The 14,717-nt window shown below is 32.0% G+C and overlaps 1 long non-coding RNA gene across 1 annotated transcript; it reads left to right on the top strand.

Moving 5' to 3' along the window:
* Positions 1–1,137: 1,137 nt before the first annotated feature.
* Positions 1,138–7,307, top strand: LOC124897234. The gene is made up of 3 exons (XR_007053964.1): positions 1,138–1,246; positions 6,416–6,534; positions 6,609–7,307. It is a non-coding gene; the product is annotated as an uncharacterized LOC124897234 (long non-coding RNA).
* The last annotated feature ends 7,410 nt before the right edge of the window (positions 7,308–14,717 follow it).

The following is a 14,717-nucleotide window of genomic DNA, read 5'->3' as shown; positions in this document are numbered from 1 at the left end:
AAATTATGATAAAAAATAAATTTATTTGAATTTTAAAAATTGAAAAATGACACATAAATTAAAATGGAGAGAGTATTTCTAATATTGCCCCTATTTGTCACCCTTAGTCAACTATGACTGCATCTTGCATAATCACTTAGAGATCATTTGGTAGAGTGTATTGAAAAATATAATGCAGGTATTAGTTAATGTGTATTATTAGTACATTATTTGGTACATCTTTTTGTCTATGTATAGCTAATGCAAGCATTAGTTATACACTCTATTGTGTATTAAAGTATGTATTAGTAATACACTCTATTTTCTATGTATTAGTAATATAAAGAATTTAAACACATGCATTAACTTATTAAATGACTTTCATACCCCTCAATTTCCCTCTCAAATATTTCACGATTTCTTTTCCCGACATTTTAATTTGCAATAGTGAATCTTTTCAAAACACTTCACAATTTCTTTTCCCACCATTTTAATTTACAACAATGAATAGCTGATTTAAATAGCTGTAACATATTTTTGTTTTGCTTCGAGGATCTTTAAAAAGATTAAAAATATTGAGACTATTTATTAGTTTACATATTATATTTTATTTTTATTTCGACTATGTTAATCCGTCACCGTAACATTTCATGTGCAAAGACGAAAGATTTGCAATTAATCCTAAACCTCTATATACTAGTTCCATAATACTAATTATGTTTGAGATGACAAAAGAACTTTATTGCAAAAAAGTGCACAAAATCAAAAGGTATTTTGGTAAACAAACATTTCTTTTATAGAAATTATGTAAGATGTATTATTTCTTATACATCAAATCAAACAATGTATAAAAACTAAAAAAGCTGTAAAAAGAGACAAAAAAAAAGAGACCTCAAAAATAGGTCGAAAATAAGAGACCTCAAAAATAGGTCGAAAATAAGAGACCTCATGAGGTCTCTTTTTTTCCTCAATTTATTTTTAACTTTTTTAAAAAATGAGGAGACCTCATGAAGTCGGTAAATAATTAAAAAATTTAGCTACACAATATTAGAGACTTCAAGAGGTTGAAAAATAAATGCAAAAAAAGTTAGCGCCAAAATAATGAATAAAAAATAATAAAATATAAAGTTGGGGATAAAATTTTAAACATTGCGACCTCGTGAGGTCACTATAATTTTAACAAAAGTAAGTGTGAATTCTTGAACTCTTGTTTAATTTTTTTCATGCTTTTCCGACATAGCTCTCTCGCCCAGTCCTTCCATTCCAAGTAAGGCTGCAATTTTTTCTTTTATTTATGTATATAATAGAATTTGAATCTATGAATGTTTTGGGTCTCTTTCATTTTTTCCACATTTTTTTCAAAATGTGAATGAATCGTTAGGGATTTTGTTGACTTATTTCAGAATTGTGTTTATGCTTTATATGCCTTGTTGATTTCTTTCATCTTAATTTGAGTTACAGATTCAGTATGATACCTCTATTTATTTTGTGTTTTTGCATTTTTTGTTCTAAGATTTAATACTTTTTGCTGGTATATGGTGGTTTTAGAATGGTAAGTGAAAAGGGTTTATATGGGAAACACAGTCAGTTTTGATCTATCCTATTTTTGTTTTATGATAATTTAAGAACTAATGATTTCGAATTTACAATGACTGGTTATGTTTTTAACTAAATTGGGTTTCAATTTGTGCTAGCATTTTGAATTTCGCTATATATTAGCTCTATGTGTTCTTTAGTCTGTTGTTTGAATTCTGTTAAAATTAGTGTTTTAAAAGTATACCAAATGAGTACACGAAATAGATTTTTTGAAAAGGGTGAGAAATATCCTTCAAGTATTGAAATTGGGTCAAAAATATCCTTCGTCAACCTTTTGGGCCAAAAGTACCCTTCAAGTATTGAAAATGGTTCAAAAATACCACTCCATCCACCTTTATGGCTCAAAAATACTCTTTTAATTAACGATTTTTAAAAATCATAATTAAAAATTCAAAAAAGGGTCAGAAATACCCTTTAAGTATTGAAATTGGTTCAAAATACCATCTATCCACCTTTATGACTCAAAAATACCTTTGCAATGAACGATTTTCTTAAATAATAAATAATTTTTTTAAAAAAAATATGTGACACCTTTCATTTGGTTGAAACTAAATTAATTAAAATGTTATATCCAATCCAACCCCAACTCAAACTACCCGATTCAAACCGTATAAAGGTTGCCCCAACGTCAACAATGCTAGGCTTTAATATAATGGCAAAACGAGACAATATAAACTTTGTGAAAGCATTTTTTAATCCGTGCTTGTGGAGAATATATATAGTAAATAAAATACCAGTACTTTCAGTAATTTTACTCTTTCATGCAAACGACAAATCTTGTAACTGTTATCCATTCCTCTGTTTCTTTGTTTATCGAAGTATAATGATCAAACTAATTAATATTTAATGTGAATTTGGATATAAATTTTTTAGTTTTTTATAATAAAATTTATATATTAAAAATTATGTTCATAAAATAATTGCACTATTAAAAGATTTAATATAATTAATAATTTAAAATATCTTATGTAAATAATAATTAAATAAATAAATTAAAACGGAGGATATACAGTATCATTATTTGACATTACTGTTCTATAACATGGTCAAAATCTAACCTTAAAGATGCATGTTACTTTTTCTGGGGCAGGGAATATAACTATGAAGTACATTCAATTCCCTTTATAAAGAATCATCGCAATCTACTAGTATAATATTTCAGGTGAAAGTTAAAATAATAAGAAATTGTATAACGAAGAATATAATTAATATAAACCAATTCCACACGAGTTACAAACAACAACAACAAACCCAGTGTATTCCCACTTTGTGGGGTCTGGGGGGGGTAAGATGTACGCAGTCCATACCTCTACCTCTGATGAAGTAGAAAGGCTGTTTCCGAAAGACCCCCGGCTCAAGTTACGAGATATCAAACAAACACATAGTACAGCACAGAAGCAGATGACATAACATAGATACTGCAGCCATAAGGAATATAAAACAGAGTAAAGCAGGAATGCAGGAATATAAAGCAGAGGAAAGCACACAGATTCGTAACAAACATAGAACACGGAACACGGAACAGAACATTGAATACGGAATCAGACCAGGAATACACCCCCACCAATTACCTCCCTACATTAGCGACCCGAACAGGCCCTAATCCTCTGCCGTAATTCGCGTCCTCCAGACCTTCCTATCTAGGGTCATGTCCTCGGTAAGCTGTAACTGTTCCATGTCCCGCCTAATCACCTCACCCCAGTACTTCTTCGGTCTACCCCTACCCCGTCTAAAACCATCCAACGCTAGCCTCTCACACCTACGGACCGGGGCATCCATGCCCCTCCTCTTCACGTGTCCGAACCATCTCAATCGTGCTTCCCGCATCTTACACTCCACTGAAGTCACACCAACCTTCTCCCGGATAGTCTCATTCCGAGCTCTATCCCTTCGGGTCAGTCCACACATCCAGCGCAACATCCGCATTTCTGCCACCTTCATTCTTTGGGTGTGGGAGTTCTTAACTGGCCAACACTCCGCTCCATACAGCAAGGCCGGACGGACTACCACCCTATAGAATTTACCTTTAAGCTTGGGCGGCACCTTCTTATCACACAGCACCCCCGATGCAAGTTTCCACTTCATCCATCCCGCCCCGATACGGTGCGAGACATCCTCGTCAATCTCACCGTTACTCTGGATCACGGACCCGAGGTACTTGAACTTATCCCTTTTCTTTACCTCCTGCGCTTCTAGCCTCACCACTACCTCATTCTCTCGCCTTACGTCATTAAACTTACATTCCACATACTCTGTCTTGGTTCTGCTCACCCTGAACCCTTTAGACTCCAGAGTTTGCCTCCACAGCTCTAATTTGTCGAGTTAAATGATAATTAATTATTTAAGGCCATTTGTAGAAAAAAAATAGGTAAGAGATTTTGATGTAAAACTTTGATTAACCATGAACGTTGGGGTGTTCTCTTATGCTGACGCTAGAACTACCAGAAAAAGAATTACCTCACCATTACAAGCTTTTAAGGATGGGTTCGGTGCGAACAAAAATGTTCATTTGACTAAAAATTTTGAAAAATATTTTTCCTAAAAAACATATTTATTCTAAATTTCAAACTAAGAAAAATAACTTCCCTAATCAAAGTAGGGAAAATAAATTACAAAGCTTATACCACTCAAAATCACCCACCCCACCTCACCCCACCCCACCCCACCCAAAGCTTGAGTTGAGGCCGGATTGAATATAACATTTAAATTAATTTAGTTTCAACCAAATGAAAGCTGCCACGTATATTAAAAAAAAATATTTATGATTTAAGAAAATCGTTAGTTGCAAGAGTATTTTTGAGTCATAAAGGTGGATGGATGGTATTTTTGAACCAATTTCAATACTTAAAAGGGTATTTCTGACCCTTTTTTGAATTTTTAATTATGATTTTTAAAAATCGTTAGTTGCAAGGGTATTTTTGAGCCATAGAGGTAGATGGAGGGGTATTTTTGAACCATTTTCAATACTTGAAGGGTATTTCTGGCCCAATAGGTTAACGAAGGATATTTTTGACCCAATTTCAATACTTGAAGGGTATTCTTGACCCTTTTCCGATAGATTTTTAATCTACATCTGAGGCATAAATTTTCTACAAGGACTTCAGTTGAAGATCTGAAGGTATAAACATGTAGTGAAACTAGGAAACTTTCCCACTTTCTAAGTATGAGTAGTATCTCCCACCTATGTTGTTCAGACTCCTCAAAATAACCGATGGGTGCATAACAAATCTCCAAAAGTACTATATTTTTTGAGGATCCAACACAGGTGTAGAAACCATTTTAGAGAGTCCAAGCAATATAGTCTCCCACCTTATTTGATTGCTGAGCAAGTAGAGAAATTGTTGTTTTCCTTGAATATTGGAAAATTTGATCAATTTAAAGTACCATGTATATAAAACACAACCAAAAGAGAGCAAAACAAGAAGATCAGAGGAGTAATGTACTAGTTCTAGTTCAAGTAGAGTCTTCAAGAGAGAACAAAACAAGAAGACTGATTCACTTCTTACTAAGGGCTTATCAATTTAACTAATACTGTAACATATAGAGAAATTTAATTACTACCTTTTAAATTGGTTTCATTAGATTGGTAGTAAAGAATGTCAATGTTAGAGAACCCTTAATAATGAAACCTTTTGTGTAGACGTGTCATGACTTAATTATTGAATCATTCTTTCCCTTTTCAATTACTTGAATTGAATTCTTGGTAGCTTGTGTTTGCTATGGTGTTGCTACTCCAGTGCTACTGATTAGTAGTAGTTTTAAGATTAGGTGGATTTTGTAGGAGATGGGCATTTGGTTGCTATCTTGACTATTTTAAAAGAGCTAAATTTGTGCTGCTGCATCCAGTTTTAGGTACACCAGTTGTGAAATTTTTTTAATAAGTTTTGATGTGATGTTGCTTCATAGGAACTAGTTACTACTACATATTAAATTGTTTTCATTTGCTATTTTTTACTGAAAAACTTAACTGGGAATCTTCCTTAACATCTTGTTTTATTTAGTTTTCCTATTTATTTTATTTGATTTTGTCAAGATTGAAAATTGAAATATACTTGTTTTTTGAGACAAGTAACATCTATATTGTAAACAGAAAACTACACCAAAGATAAAACTAAAGTATTCTTCTTAGCTCAAGCTACTTTTTTAAGAAATCCCTCGACAAGACGATGACCACCATGGAAAAGTTTTCCACATTTATAATGGAAGAGTGAAGACTGAGTTTTTGTAATGATACACATTCGATACTTCCTTGGTATTGACTGAAACTTAGTGACTTATTACGTTTATAATGGAGGCATGCTGAAGTTTTTATCTGTTTTGACTTTGATGAATTTGTTGTTCTGCATTCTCTGTCATCTGGAGTGGTGCATGAAGCTTACTTATGCAAAAGACAACTTGACGAGGATAGAAACTTTGCAATAGATGCTTTCTATGTAAAGCCGAGGCAAAGAATGCAAAACACTTGCTGTAAAAAAAGATATGGATGACTAAACCTCCAACCTAAGTAATTTGTTTTAGCTGGATAGTGGTGCATGAAGCTTGCTTATGCAAAAGTCAACTTAACGAAGAGAGAATTTGAACTTTACAATAGATGCTTTCTATGTAAAGCAAGGGAAGAAATGCAAAACACTAGTTGTTGCATTGTGTGGTAGCAAGGGATATATCGAGTATGGTCAATGAGTAATGGTGTCAATAGTTTTAGGGAGGATTTGGTGCGCTGGTGCCTACGAAAACAATTGTCATTCATAAAGATTTAAAATATAATGTCACTAGTTTGTCCTCGAAATGAAAATCAGTCCTCTATCAACCTGGACTATTCTTATTAACTCTTGCGATACAGGACAGTTGTAATTGGGGGAGCAACGGCCAGAGGCAGATACAGTGTATTTGCTACGGATTCAACCAATACAGAATGTAGATCCTGATATTTGGGTTGAGCCACGAGCTCAACTAACCTATGTAAGCCTCTATTTCTAATAATAGTACTTTATTTTCTAAATTTATATTCTAATGTTATTATCATTAAGTTCTAGATCGATATTTGCAATCCATAGAGGATTTTCGTAGGACTCTGTCAGATGATAGTCAAGACCTTCCACTTAGCCAAGAGTAGAATGAGAGAATATGGTTAGATGCGGTTGGTAGTCCGAGTAGGTATGAGTATGCTTATGGCTTGCCACAATGAACTTTTCGTGAATTTCATTCGGAACTAGAAGGCCTCAGTAGCTTCCAGGATGATGAGTCAACAGGATGATGAGTTAAGGAAAATGATTTTGGCTTTGAAGCAACAGATAGCTAAGTTATCTAATGAAGCTAAGGCCGCACAGGCAAAGGAAAGGCAAAGGGATATACAATATGTGGGAATGAAGGCCCAATTTGATGCATTACTTTCTTGGTGGTGGGGGGGGGGGGGGGGGGGGGGAGATTCCCCCTTGTCCTGGTGATGCAGTTCACCCTCCTCCTCTCTACCTATTTTACATGGAGTATATGGTCAATACAGAGATGTGACTGAGGAGCCCAGCAGTGATGAAAATGATGAGGATTATTATGTGTTAAAGTTGAGTGTTGTGTTAGATAATCTAAACTATATACCTTATGATGGTTGATTTAAATTATTAAGTTTTTTTAATGCATGAGAGCTTTGAATTAGTCTAATCAATAGTATTATTGTATGAATAACTTGACTACTATGTTTTTTCGTTCAATTTCAAGGTACTCTAAGTTGATTTTCATTTAGTGTTCATTGGATTGTGGTGGTGTTTTGATTGGTGTGAGCTCTTGGAGTTCGATTTAGTTGATTAGATTATACATATTATTGAATTGAATTAAATGACGGGTATCTATAAAAGTTGTTATGCCATCTATTTTTTTTTTTTTGCAGAAAAGAGACCTCATGAGGTTGCTATTTTGCATTTTAATTTTTCAGTAAATGAACAAAAGCGACCACAGGAGGTCTTTTTTTTTGCAATTTCATTTTCTAGATAGTCACCTGATAAGGTGTCTTTTAAATAAAAAAATAAAAAAATAAAATCAAATAAAGATCTTTTGAGGTCTCTTTTAATTAAAAATAAAATAAAATTTAAAAATTCAAACAGAGACCTTATGAGGTCTCTTTTAATAAAATAATTATTATTATAAAAAATAATTTAGAGACCTCACGAGGTCTCTTTATAAAAAATTTAAAAAATAACCTAGTGACCTCACGAGGTTGCTTTTAAGTGACCTTACGAGGTTGCTTTTAAGCGACCTCATGAGGTCTCTTACAAAAAGCAACCTATGTTTCAGAGACCATCCATTGAGGTCGCTTTTGAAGTCTCTTTTTAAGAAAAAGAGACCTCATGAGGTCGAGGTCTCTTTTTTTAGGTGTTGACACCTAATTTTTGCCCTACATGACTAAATTTAATTCTGAGTTTCTTCAGTTTTTAATAAACCAAAATAGTTATTTCATCCGAATAAAAAAAATTAAAATATTTTTCGTACATGATTTTGTCATTTTAAGTAGCGATTATATACTATCGTGTTCAGTTATACGAGCTTATATAATTTGTTACTTAAATATTTATTTTACAAAATATCGGATTTAATTAAGGCTTATCTTGAAAATAAATTCAAATGATTAAAATCTTAATTAAATATAATTTATTCTCAAAAATAATTTATTTGGATAAATATGCATTCATTTTATTAAATCAAGAAGCTCGGGATAAAAAAAAAGGTATTAATTCTTATCGAATTTTAATTTAATTTAGTCACTCTATTAGATTTGACCATAATTGAAAATTGATCATAATTGCAATGCAATTCGTCAATTAATTTTTAATTTGGTCAAAATAAATAAATATGACTAAATTTTAAATTTCAATTGGGGTTATATTTTAAATAACTCCAAAATTCTCAAGAACTCTCATAACTTTTACCCAATTCCCACCAAAAAATAAATTCAAATTGTACTATTCCCCCCAACTTTGTCCTTTTCCAATTTTGAAATTCAAAGATTGTACTACATTGTACTATTTCCCCCCACATTATCTTCCACCTCACCTTATCTTTAATTTTTACATTCCAAAAACCCCCTTAAATGCTTTTTCTCCCACATTGATGGATGACAAGAAATAAATCTATATCCTTTCCTATAAATACTTTTCTCCCACATTGGTGGAAAAGGAAAAGAAATACCCCATTCTCTCCTATAAATACTACCACTACTTTGGTAGAGAGAGGAGGGGAGAAGGGAGAAAAAAAGGCTAGAAAGGTGAAAAAATTCTTTTGAGCAAAAATAGTTATTTTTAGTTAGTAAAAATTTTTTGTTTTATAAAGTTGATCGGCTAATCAAAATTTTTGAGTTGCCGGCGACGTTTTTCGGTGGTGGTTGATTCCAACGAAGCTCGTAGTCTCGTTTTGCTGCCCCCAAAAGGTAAAGACACCTTCTTTTTTCCTTTTTATTATTTTAGTTTTTATTATCGTTTTTCTCTTCATCTTTTTTCTTCTTCGTAGTTCGTAGATATAATTTTATTTGTTGGGATTGTATGTTGTAGATGGCCTTGAAGGCCCTAGGACGTTGTGGTGTCGATATTTTAATTATTTTCATGTTCATGATATAAAAATGAGCTAGCAATAGTCGTATGTGTCTTTTTTAACTTTATTCTTTGATTATTTTGGATAAAGTTTCAATCTTTGCTTAAAAGATGTATTTATGCTTTTTCTAAACTCATTGTTGTTGGATACATTTGCTTTTAGTATGTAAAGTTATTTTCTTTAAATTTAGAAGAATAGTTAATATTGAATGTTTTGCCTTTTCACCTTACTCTTTGATTATTTGAATAAAGTTTAGATCTTTACTTGAAAAACGATACCCATGTCTTGTTTAAACTTATTGTTGGTAGATATATTTGTTTTTAGCATGTAAAGTTATTTTATTTATGTTGAAAAAAATAGATAATATTGATTGTTTCTTTTTTCTTACTTTATTCTTTGATTATTTTGGATAAAGTTTAGATCTTTACTTGAAAAACAATACTCATGTCTTGTTTAAACTTATTGTTGGTAGATATGTTTTTTTTAGCATGTAGAATTGTTTATTTTATGTTGGAAGAATAGTTATTATTATTTGTTGCGCCTTAATAAAAATAGTAATTAGTTAAGTCAAGAATTTGTCATTTGCTTACTAATTATTTTAATGGATTTCAAAACCCTCATATAAGATATGAAGTGCTAGCTTTATTTTTCATCTAAGATGTTTATTCTTCTTTGTTCGAATGTTGTCTTTTCAAAATGATAAGAAAGTTCGAATTTTTGCGGCTAAATAAAATTATTTGGATATTTTTGACTCATGCATAGTATGATTGTGAAACTTTTGCGTTGCATTTTTTATTTGTTGACTCTCATTCTTGTACAAGTATGCTTATTCTTGTCATTCAAAAATTGGTTTTGATAGTTTCTTTTAGTTTGAAATATGTTACTTTTATGCCTTGAACATATATTAATTTCTTTATCTTTTCTTTGCATGCAAAAAAAATATATCTCGAGTCCAAATGGACCCCTTTCCTCCTGCATTTCGTAATGGGTAAATGAGGCTCACCCCTTCAGGTCAAGTTCGAAGGTTAAACCCAAAGTTCATTACATGGAGTGCGGGTGATAGAAAAGACAAAGAAGGAAAATAGGTCAAAACCCATTGATGAGGTCACTAAAAGACTTGAAAAGTCTCAATTTTTATTATTGTCTTCTTTTTATTTATTTATTTAGTCATTTATTTATTCATTCATTTCGGTCTAGAAGTCAAAGTTGTATTTAATACAGGTGGAGCAAGATTCGAGCCAAAGGCTCGAAAAATAATTTAGGACAGGTGAAATAGGTTGGAAGCCCAACTAGAGTAGGACAGGTTTCGTTGATTTGGGCCTAATGGACTAAATACTTTACTTTCTCCTCCCTTCCCCTTTTATGTGTTTATTTGTTTATTAGTTTTGTTTAGACTTAGTTAAAATCCCTACTAAGTCGCCTAAATCTATTTTACACAAGTCTTTTTTTTTAAAAAAATCAAATCACTATTTCAACAAATTAATCTTTTCGAAGTTAAGCAAAAGAAGATTTTCAAACAGTCAGGATAACCGCAAGTTAGTGTACGTTTTATGTGCCTAACACCTTCCTAAAACGTTAATAGGAACCGCTTATTTAGAATCTCTAACTTAAAACGATTTCCCTGTTTTGAATCGTTTAAAATGTTTTATAAAGGTTTCTTAATTCCTTTTCAAAAATTAAGTGGCGACTCCTTTCAAAAATCAAAATATCTCCGCAAAACATTAGGTATATTTTTACAGTTTTTTAATAGTGATACAAATATTATTAATACACTATATTCTGCATTGTTCTTATACACTCTACCAAACGATCTCTTAGAGTGATGTTCGTCCTAAAAAGTTATGTTTTATGTTGTTATTTTTTTCAGTACTAATATCTCTCTCCTCTTGATTATGTTGCAATGAAATTATGAACCTAAATTAAATTAAATAAATTGATAGATACGATTGAGATAGCTTACAAAGATGTTAGAGGAAATATGATATATTGACGAAATATGTTAGCAACTCTTTAAATTTGACGATAGATTTTATTTAAACATTCTAATTATGATTTGTTTTAATCGAACACCTAAACACTTAATAAAGTGTTCATATTGCTACTTTTTTATGTGGTTTAACTTAAATATTTAAGAGACATGTGGAAAAAAGTAAAAAAAAAAAATCAAAATTTAAAGTGTCTAATAGGAATATTTCAAGTAAATTCTTTCCATAGCATATTATTTTACCTTATAATAGTAAAAATATTAATTTGTTGTCCTCTGATATTTTCTAACAACATATGAATTGCTTCATATGTCATTCCGAGAAAGTTTTTTAACTTTTTTTTTTTTGAATTATTTTATAACCTTGATAATTATTCTTACTGTAACCCGAATTCAACTTCACACTCTTTTTAACCTTTCTTTGTTTTCCTCTCCCAAAGTTTCTTTTTCTTTCTCTCGTTTTGCTTCTTCTTTTTTCTCCAGTTTGTTAGATAGTGTACGTATTTATTTTTTTTTCTGCGGTGGGAAGTCCTTAAATAGGGGGATTTGGGAGGAGGGGAGTAGTTTGGGTAGTTTTAGGATTCAAATTTTGATTTTTTATTTTTTAATTACTATTAATTGTAATAATAATAAAAATAAATAAAAATAAATAAATAAAATAATAAAATAATAAAATAATAATAACTAATTAATTTTTATATTTAAAAAAATACAATAAAAGTTTAAAATTATTCAAAAATAAATATAATTAAGGTAGTATTAATACTATTAGCTTATTTATTAAAATTTAAAAGAAAAATATATTTTTAAAATTTTTAATTATTTTAAAATAAATCAAAAATATATATGATGCAAATAAAGCGAAACCTAATAGGGATAACCAGATTCTGAGTTTTAGTTCTACTAAATTTAGCCTGATGGGAATAGATGTCTAGACTGGTTTACCCGAGCGGACACTCGAATCGGGGAGGGACAACTTGTTCGGTAGCAGTGCTACTCTGACTTTGTTGTGGATCCAAACCTCACCTAACATGTGTGACTAATAATCCTTCACCAGGTGCCTTGACACTTCTGCTATCTAAAAAAGAAGGTAGGATGCATGCGCTGCATTCCTTCTATTCTATTTTCAGAGACCCAGAGGGGGTGTGCAAGAGAAGACAATTTATATTATAGTTCAAGAATATCAAAGCAGTAAATGAGCGACAAGTATCACATAAGGCCAACAAACACAATATAAAAATAATTAAAGCAAGTAAAGTCAATATCAAAAGCTCAAATTCTTATTAATTCCCCAACAGAGTCGCCAGAGATGTCACACCCTTTTTTCGCCCTAGGAAGAAGGCAGATCGAAGGGTTTTTCCAATTAAAGTGACGGTTTTGAATAGGGATTATTTTATTTACAGAGTCATCACTTGAAATTGAGTTATGGTATTCCAATTCACTTTTTTGAATCCCTGATAAAAAAGAAATGACTCTTTATTGGTCTACAAAAATATAAGATCGGGTAAGAAATTCTGTTGACCTAGGGAAAAGTGTGAGGCACCCCTCGAGTCCCGTGGTTCTAGTACGGTCGCTTTTATTGACTTAAACTAATTTGATAAATTATGCTTAGGCCTAAGTACGCTCATTTTTAATTATACCGAAAATGTCTGTCTACACTTCTTATATTAAATAAATCGATGAAGGTTAATTTTAGAAAAATATTTGCCAAGGTGCATTATTGCATCCTTAAATTTTTAAATGTCTCAAAAAGATGCGTACTCCGCATTCTTAAAGAAGACGAATATTTTAAATGTGCCTAAAATTTGCCTAACATTAAGGGCGTTAGTTCATTTCTTATAAACTAGATCCAATTTTATTCTCATACCGTATTAATAAGATAGGTCTTAAAACCAATTTTAGCCTAAGATAAATATTTTAATAAATATAAATTGAACCAATATTTATTACAACAAACCTAAATAAAGTATCAACATTTACAATACTACAACTTACATGTAGAAACATAAAATAAAATAAAATAAATAACGATAAAAACAGAATAAATAAAATACTAAAAAAAATTAAATAAATTCAAATAACCATATACTAACGAATTTCTTATCTTGATTTTCAACCCCCACTAATAAAATAATAAATTAACTAAGTGTGGCTAGCAATGATGGTGACAGTGGCTGTGGAGACTCGCCGACGATTAAACCTGGCGAGATAACGACAAAGGGAAAAGGGGGAAAAGAACGACTTATTACGATGGTACCATTGGGGGACCTGTTGATGGACCTCGGTAGTTTTTCACAGTTTTTGGGGAAATTTTCGACGGATTGGTGATGGAAAGTGAGGGGGTAGGGGTGGCGGCAGATCTGGTGATTGTTTGGTGTTGGCCGGAGTTCCGACAACAATGGAGGAACGTTTTCCGACAGATTTTAAGGTGGTTACCGATGGAGGGTCGCTGGTTTTAATGGGTTTGCCAACGAGATCTGCTGGGATTCTCCAGCGACAGTAAAAAGATGATTGCCGATGATTTTTGAGTTATTTTTCAGTGGCTTTTCGATTTGTTTTTCTCCTTTTTTTCTCTTGGATTTTCACTGTTACCCTCTTCCCCTTCACCGATTTTTTCCTCTCGTTTATTCAACATATTTTCTTCATTGTTTGTGCTACCCGACCCCATTCAATTCTTTCACTAATTTCTATATGTGTGTGCGCGTGTAACAATGCATGTCTATGTATTGTAAAAATACAGTGTAAATAGTATGTGTAGTGTATTTTGAATATGTCCATTTTTTCTTATTTTCTTTTACTAATGTATTTTTTTTTCACTGTCTGTGTACGTATTCCCCATCTGTGTGTGTAAGTGTTCATAAAAAATAAAGATGGAATATGTGAGTGTACAAATGAGTGTGCATTGTTGTGTATGTACAACTATGTTTGTGTAGTTACTTTTTTTTTAGATTTTTTTTTTGTGGCCGATTGACCTTTTTATTAAATAAAGGAATACGGCTCCAAGGCCCAAAACCAAATAAAATTCTTTACATTGTTTTGGGTCCAACCCAAAATAGAAACCCTAAGTCTAATTAATGACTTCACTCTCCAAATTGAACTGACTTTCCAAATCTTCATCCCTAGCTTCATGTTGCCTCCTTTCTCGTAGAAGTCCACCGTGTTTTCTCTTTTTGTGGTGGGTCATTTGTTGTAAAGCCCCGAGTTTGTACCCCGGATGCTACACGATGCTCATAATCTCGAAGGACCACAAGCTAATCCATAACTGGTACCTGCTATAATAACTAGATAATAATACTGTAATATGTGGAAATTAGGTGGAAACTTGCCGTAAGGTTCAATACTGAATAAAAACTGAATAAGGTATAACAATACTAAAACTGAAACATCTGTCTGAAAATACCCTAGTCTGAAAAGCCTCTATATTGTCTGAAATGTGGAGTTGATGGGACAAGTCCCCAACTAACTCCGGCTACTGAAATAAACTGAAATAATAATCATGTCCTCGAACTATGAGGATTCACTACTATCTCTAATTGCTGAAAATCTAAAACTACTAGGGATGATTGGGAGCCCGTGCATCTGA

The sequence above is a fragment of the Capsicum annuum genome, chromosome 3 (genome assembly GCF_002878395.1).
Source record: "Capsicum annuum cultivar UCD-10X-F1 chromosome 3, UCD10Xv1.1, whole genome shotgun sequence".
In the NCBI taxonomy this organism is placed as follows: Eukaryota; Viridiplantae; Streptophyta; class Magnoliopsida; order Solanales; family Solanaceae; genus Capsicum; species Capsicum annuum.
The sequence above is the reverse complement of the archived record's forward strand: the minus strand, read 5'-3'. Positions and strand labels throughout refer to the sequence as shown.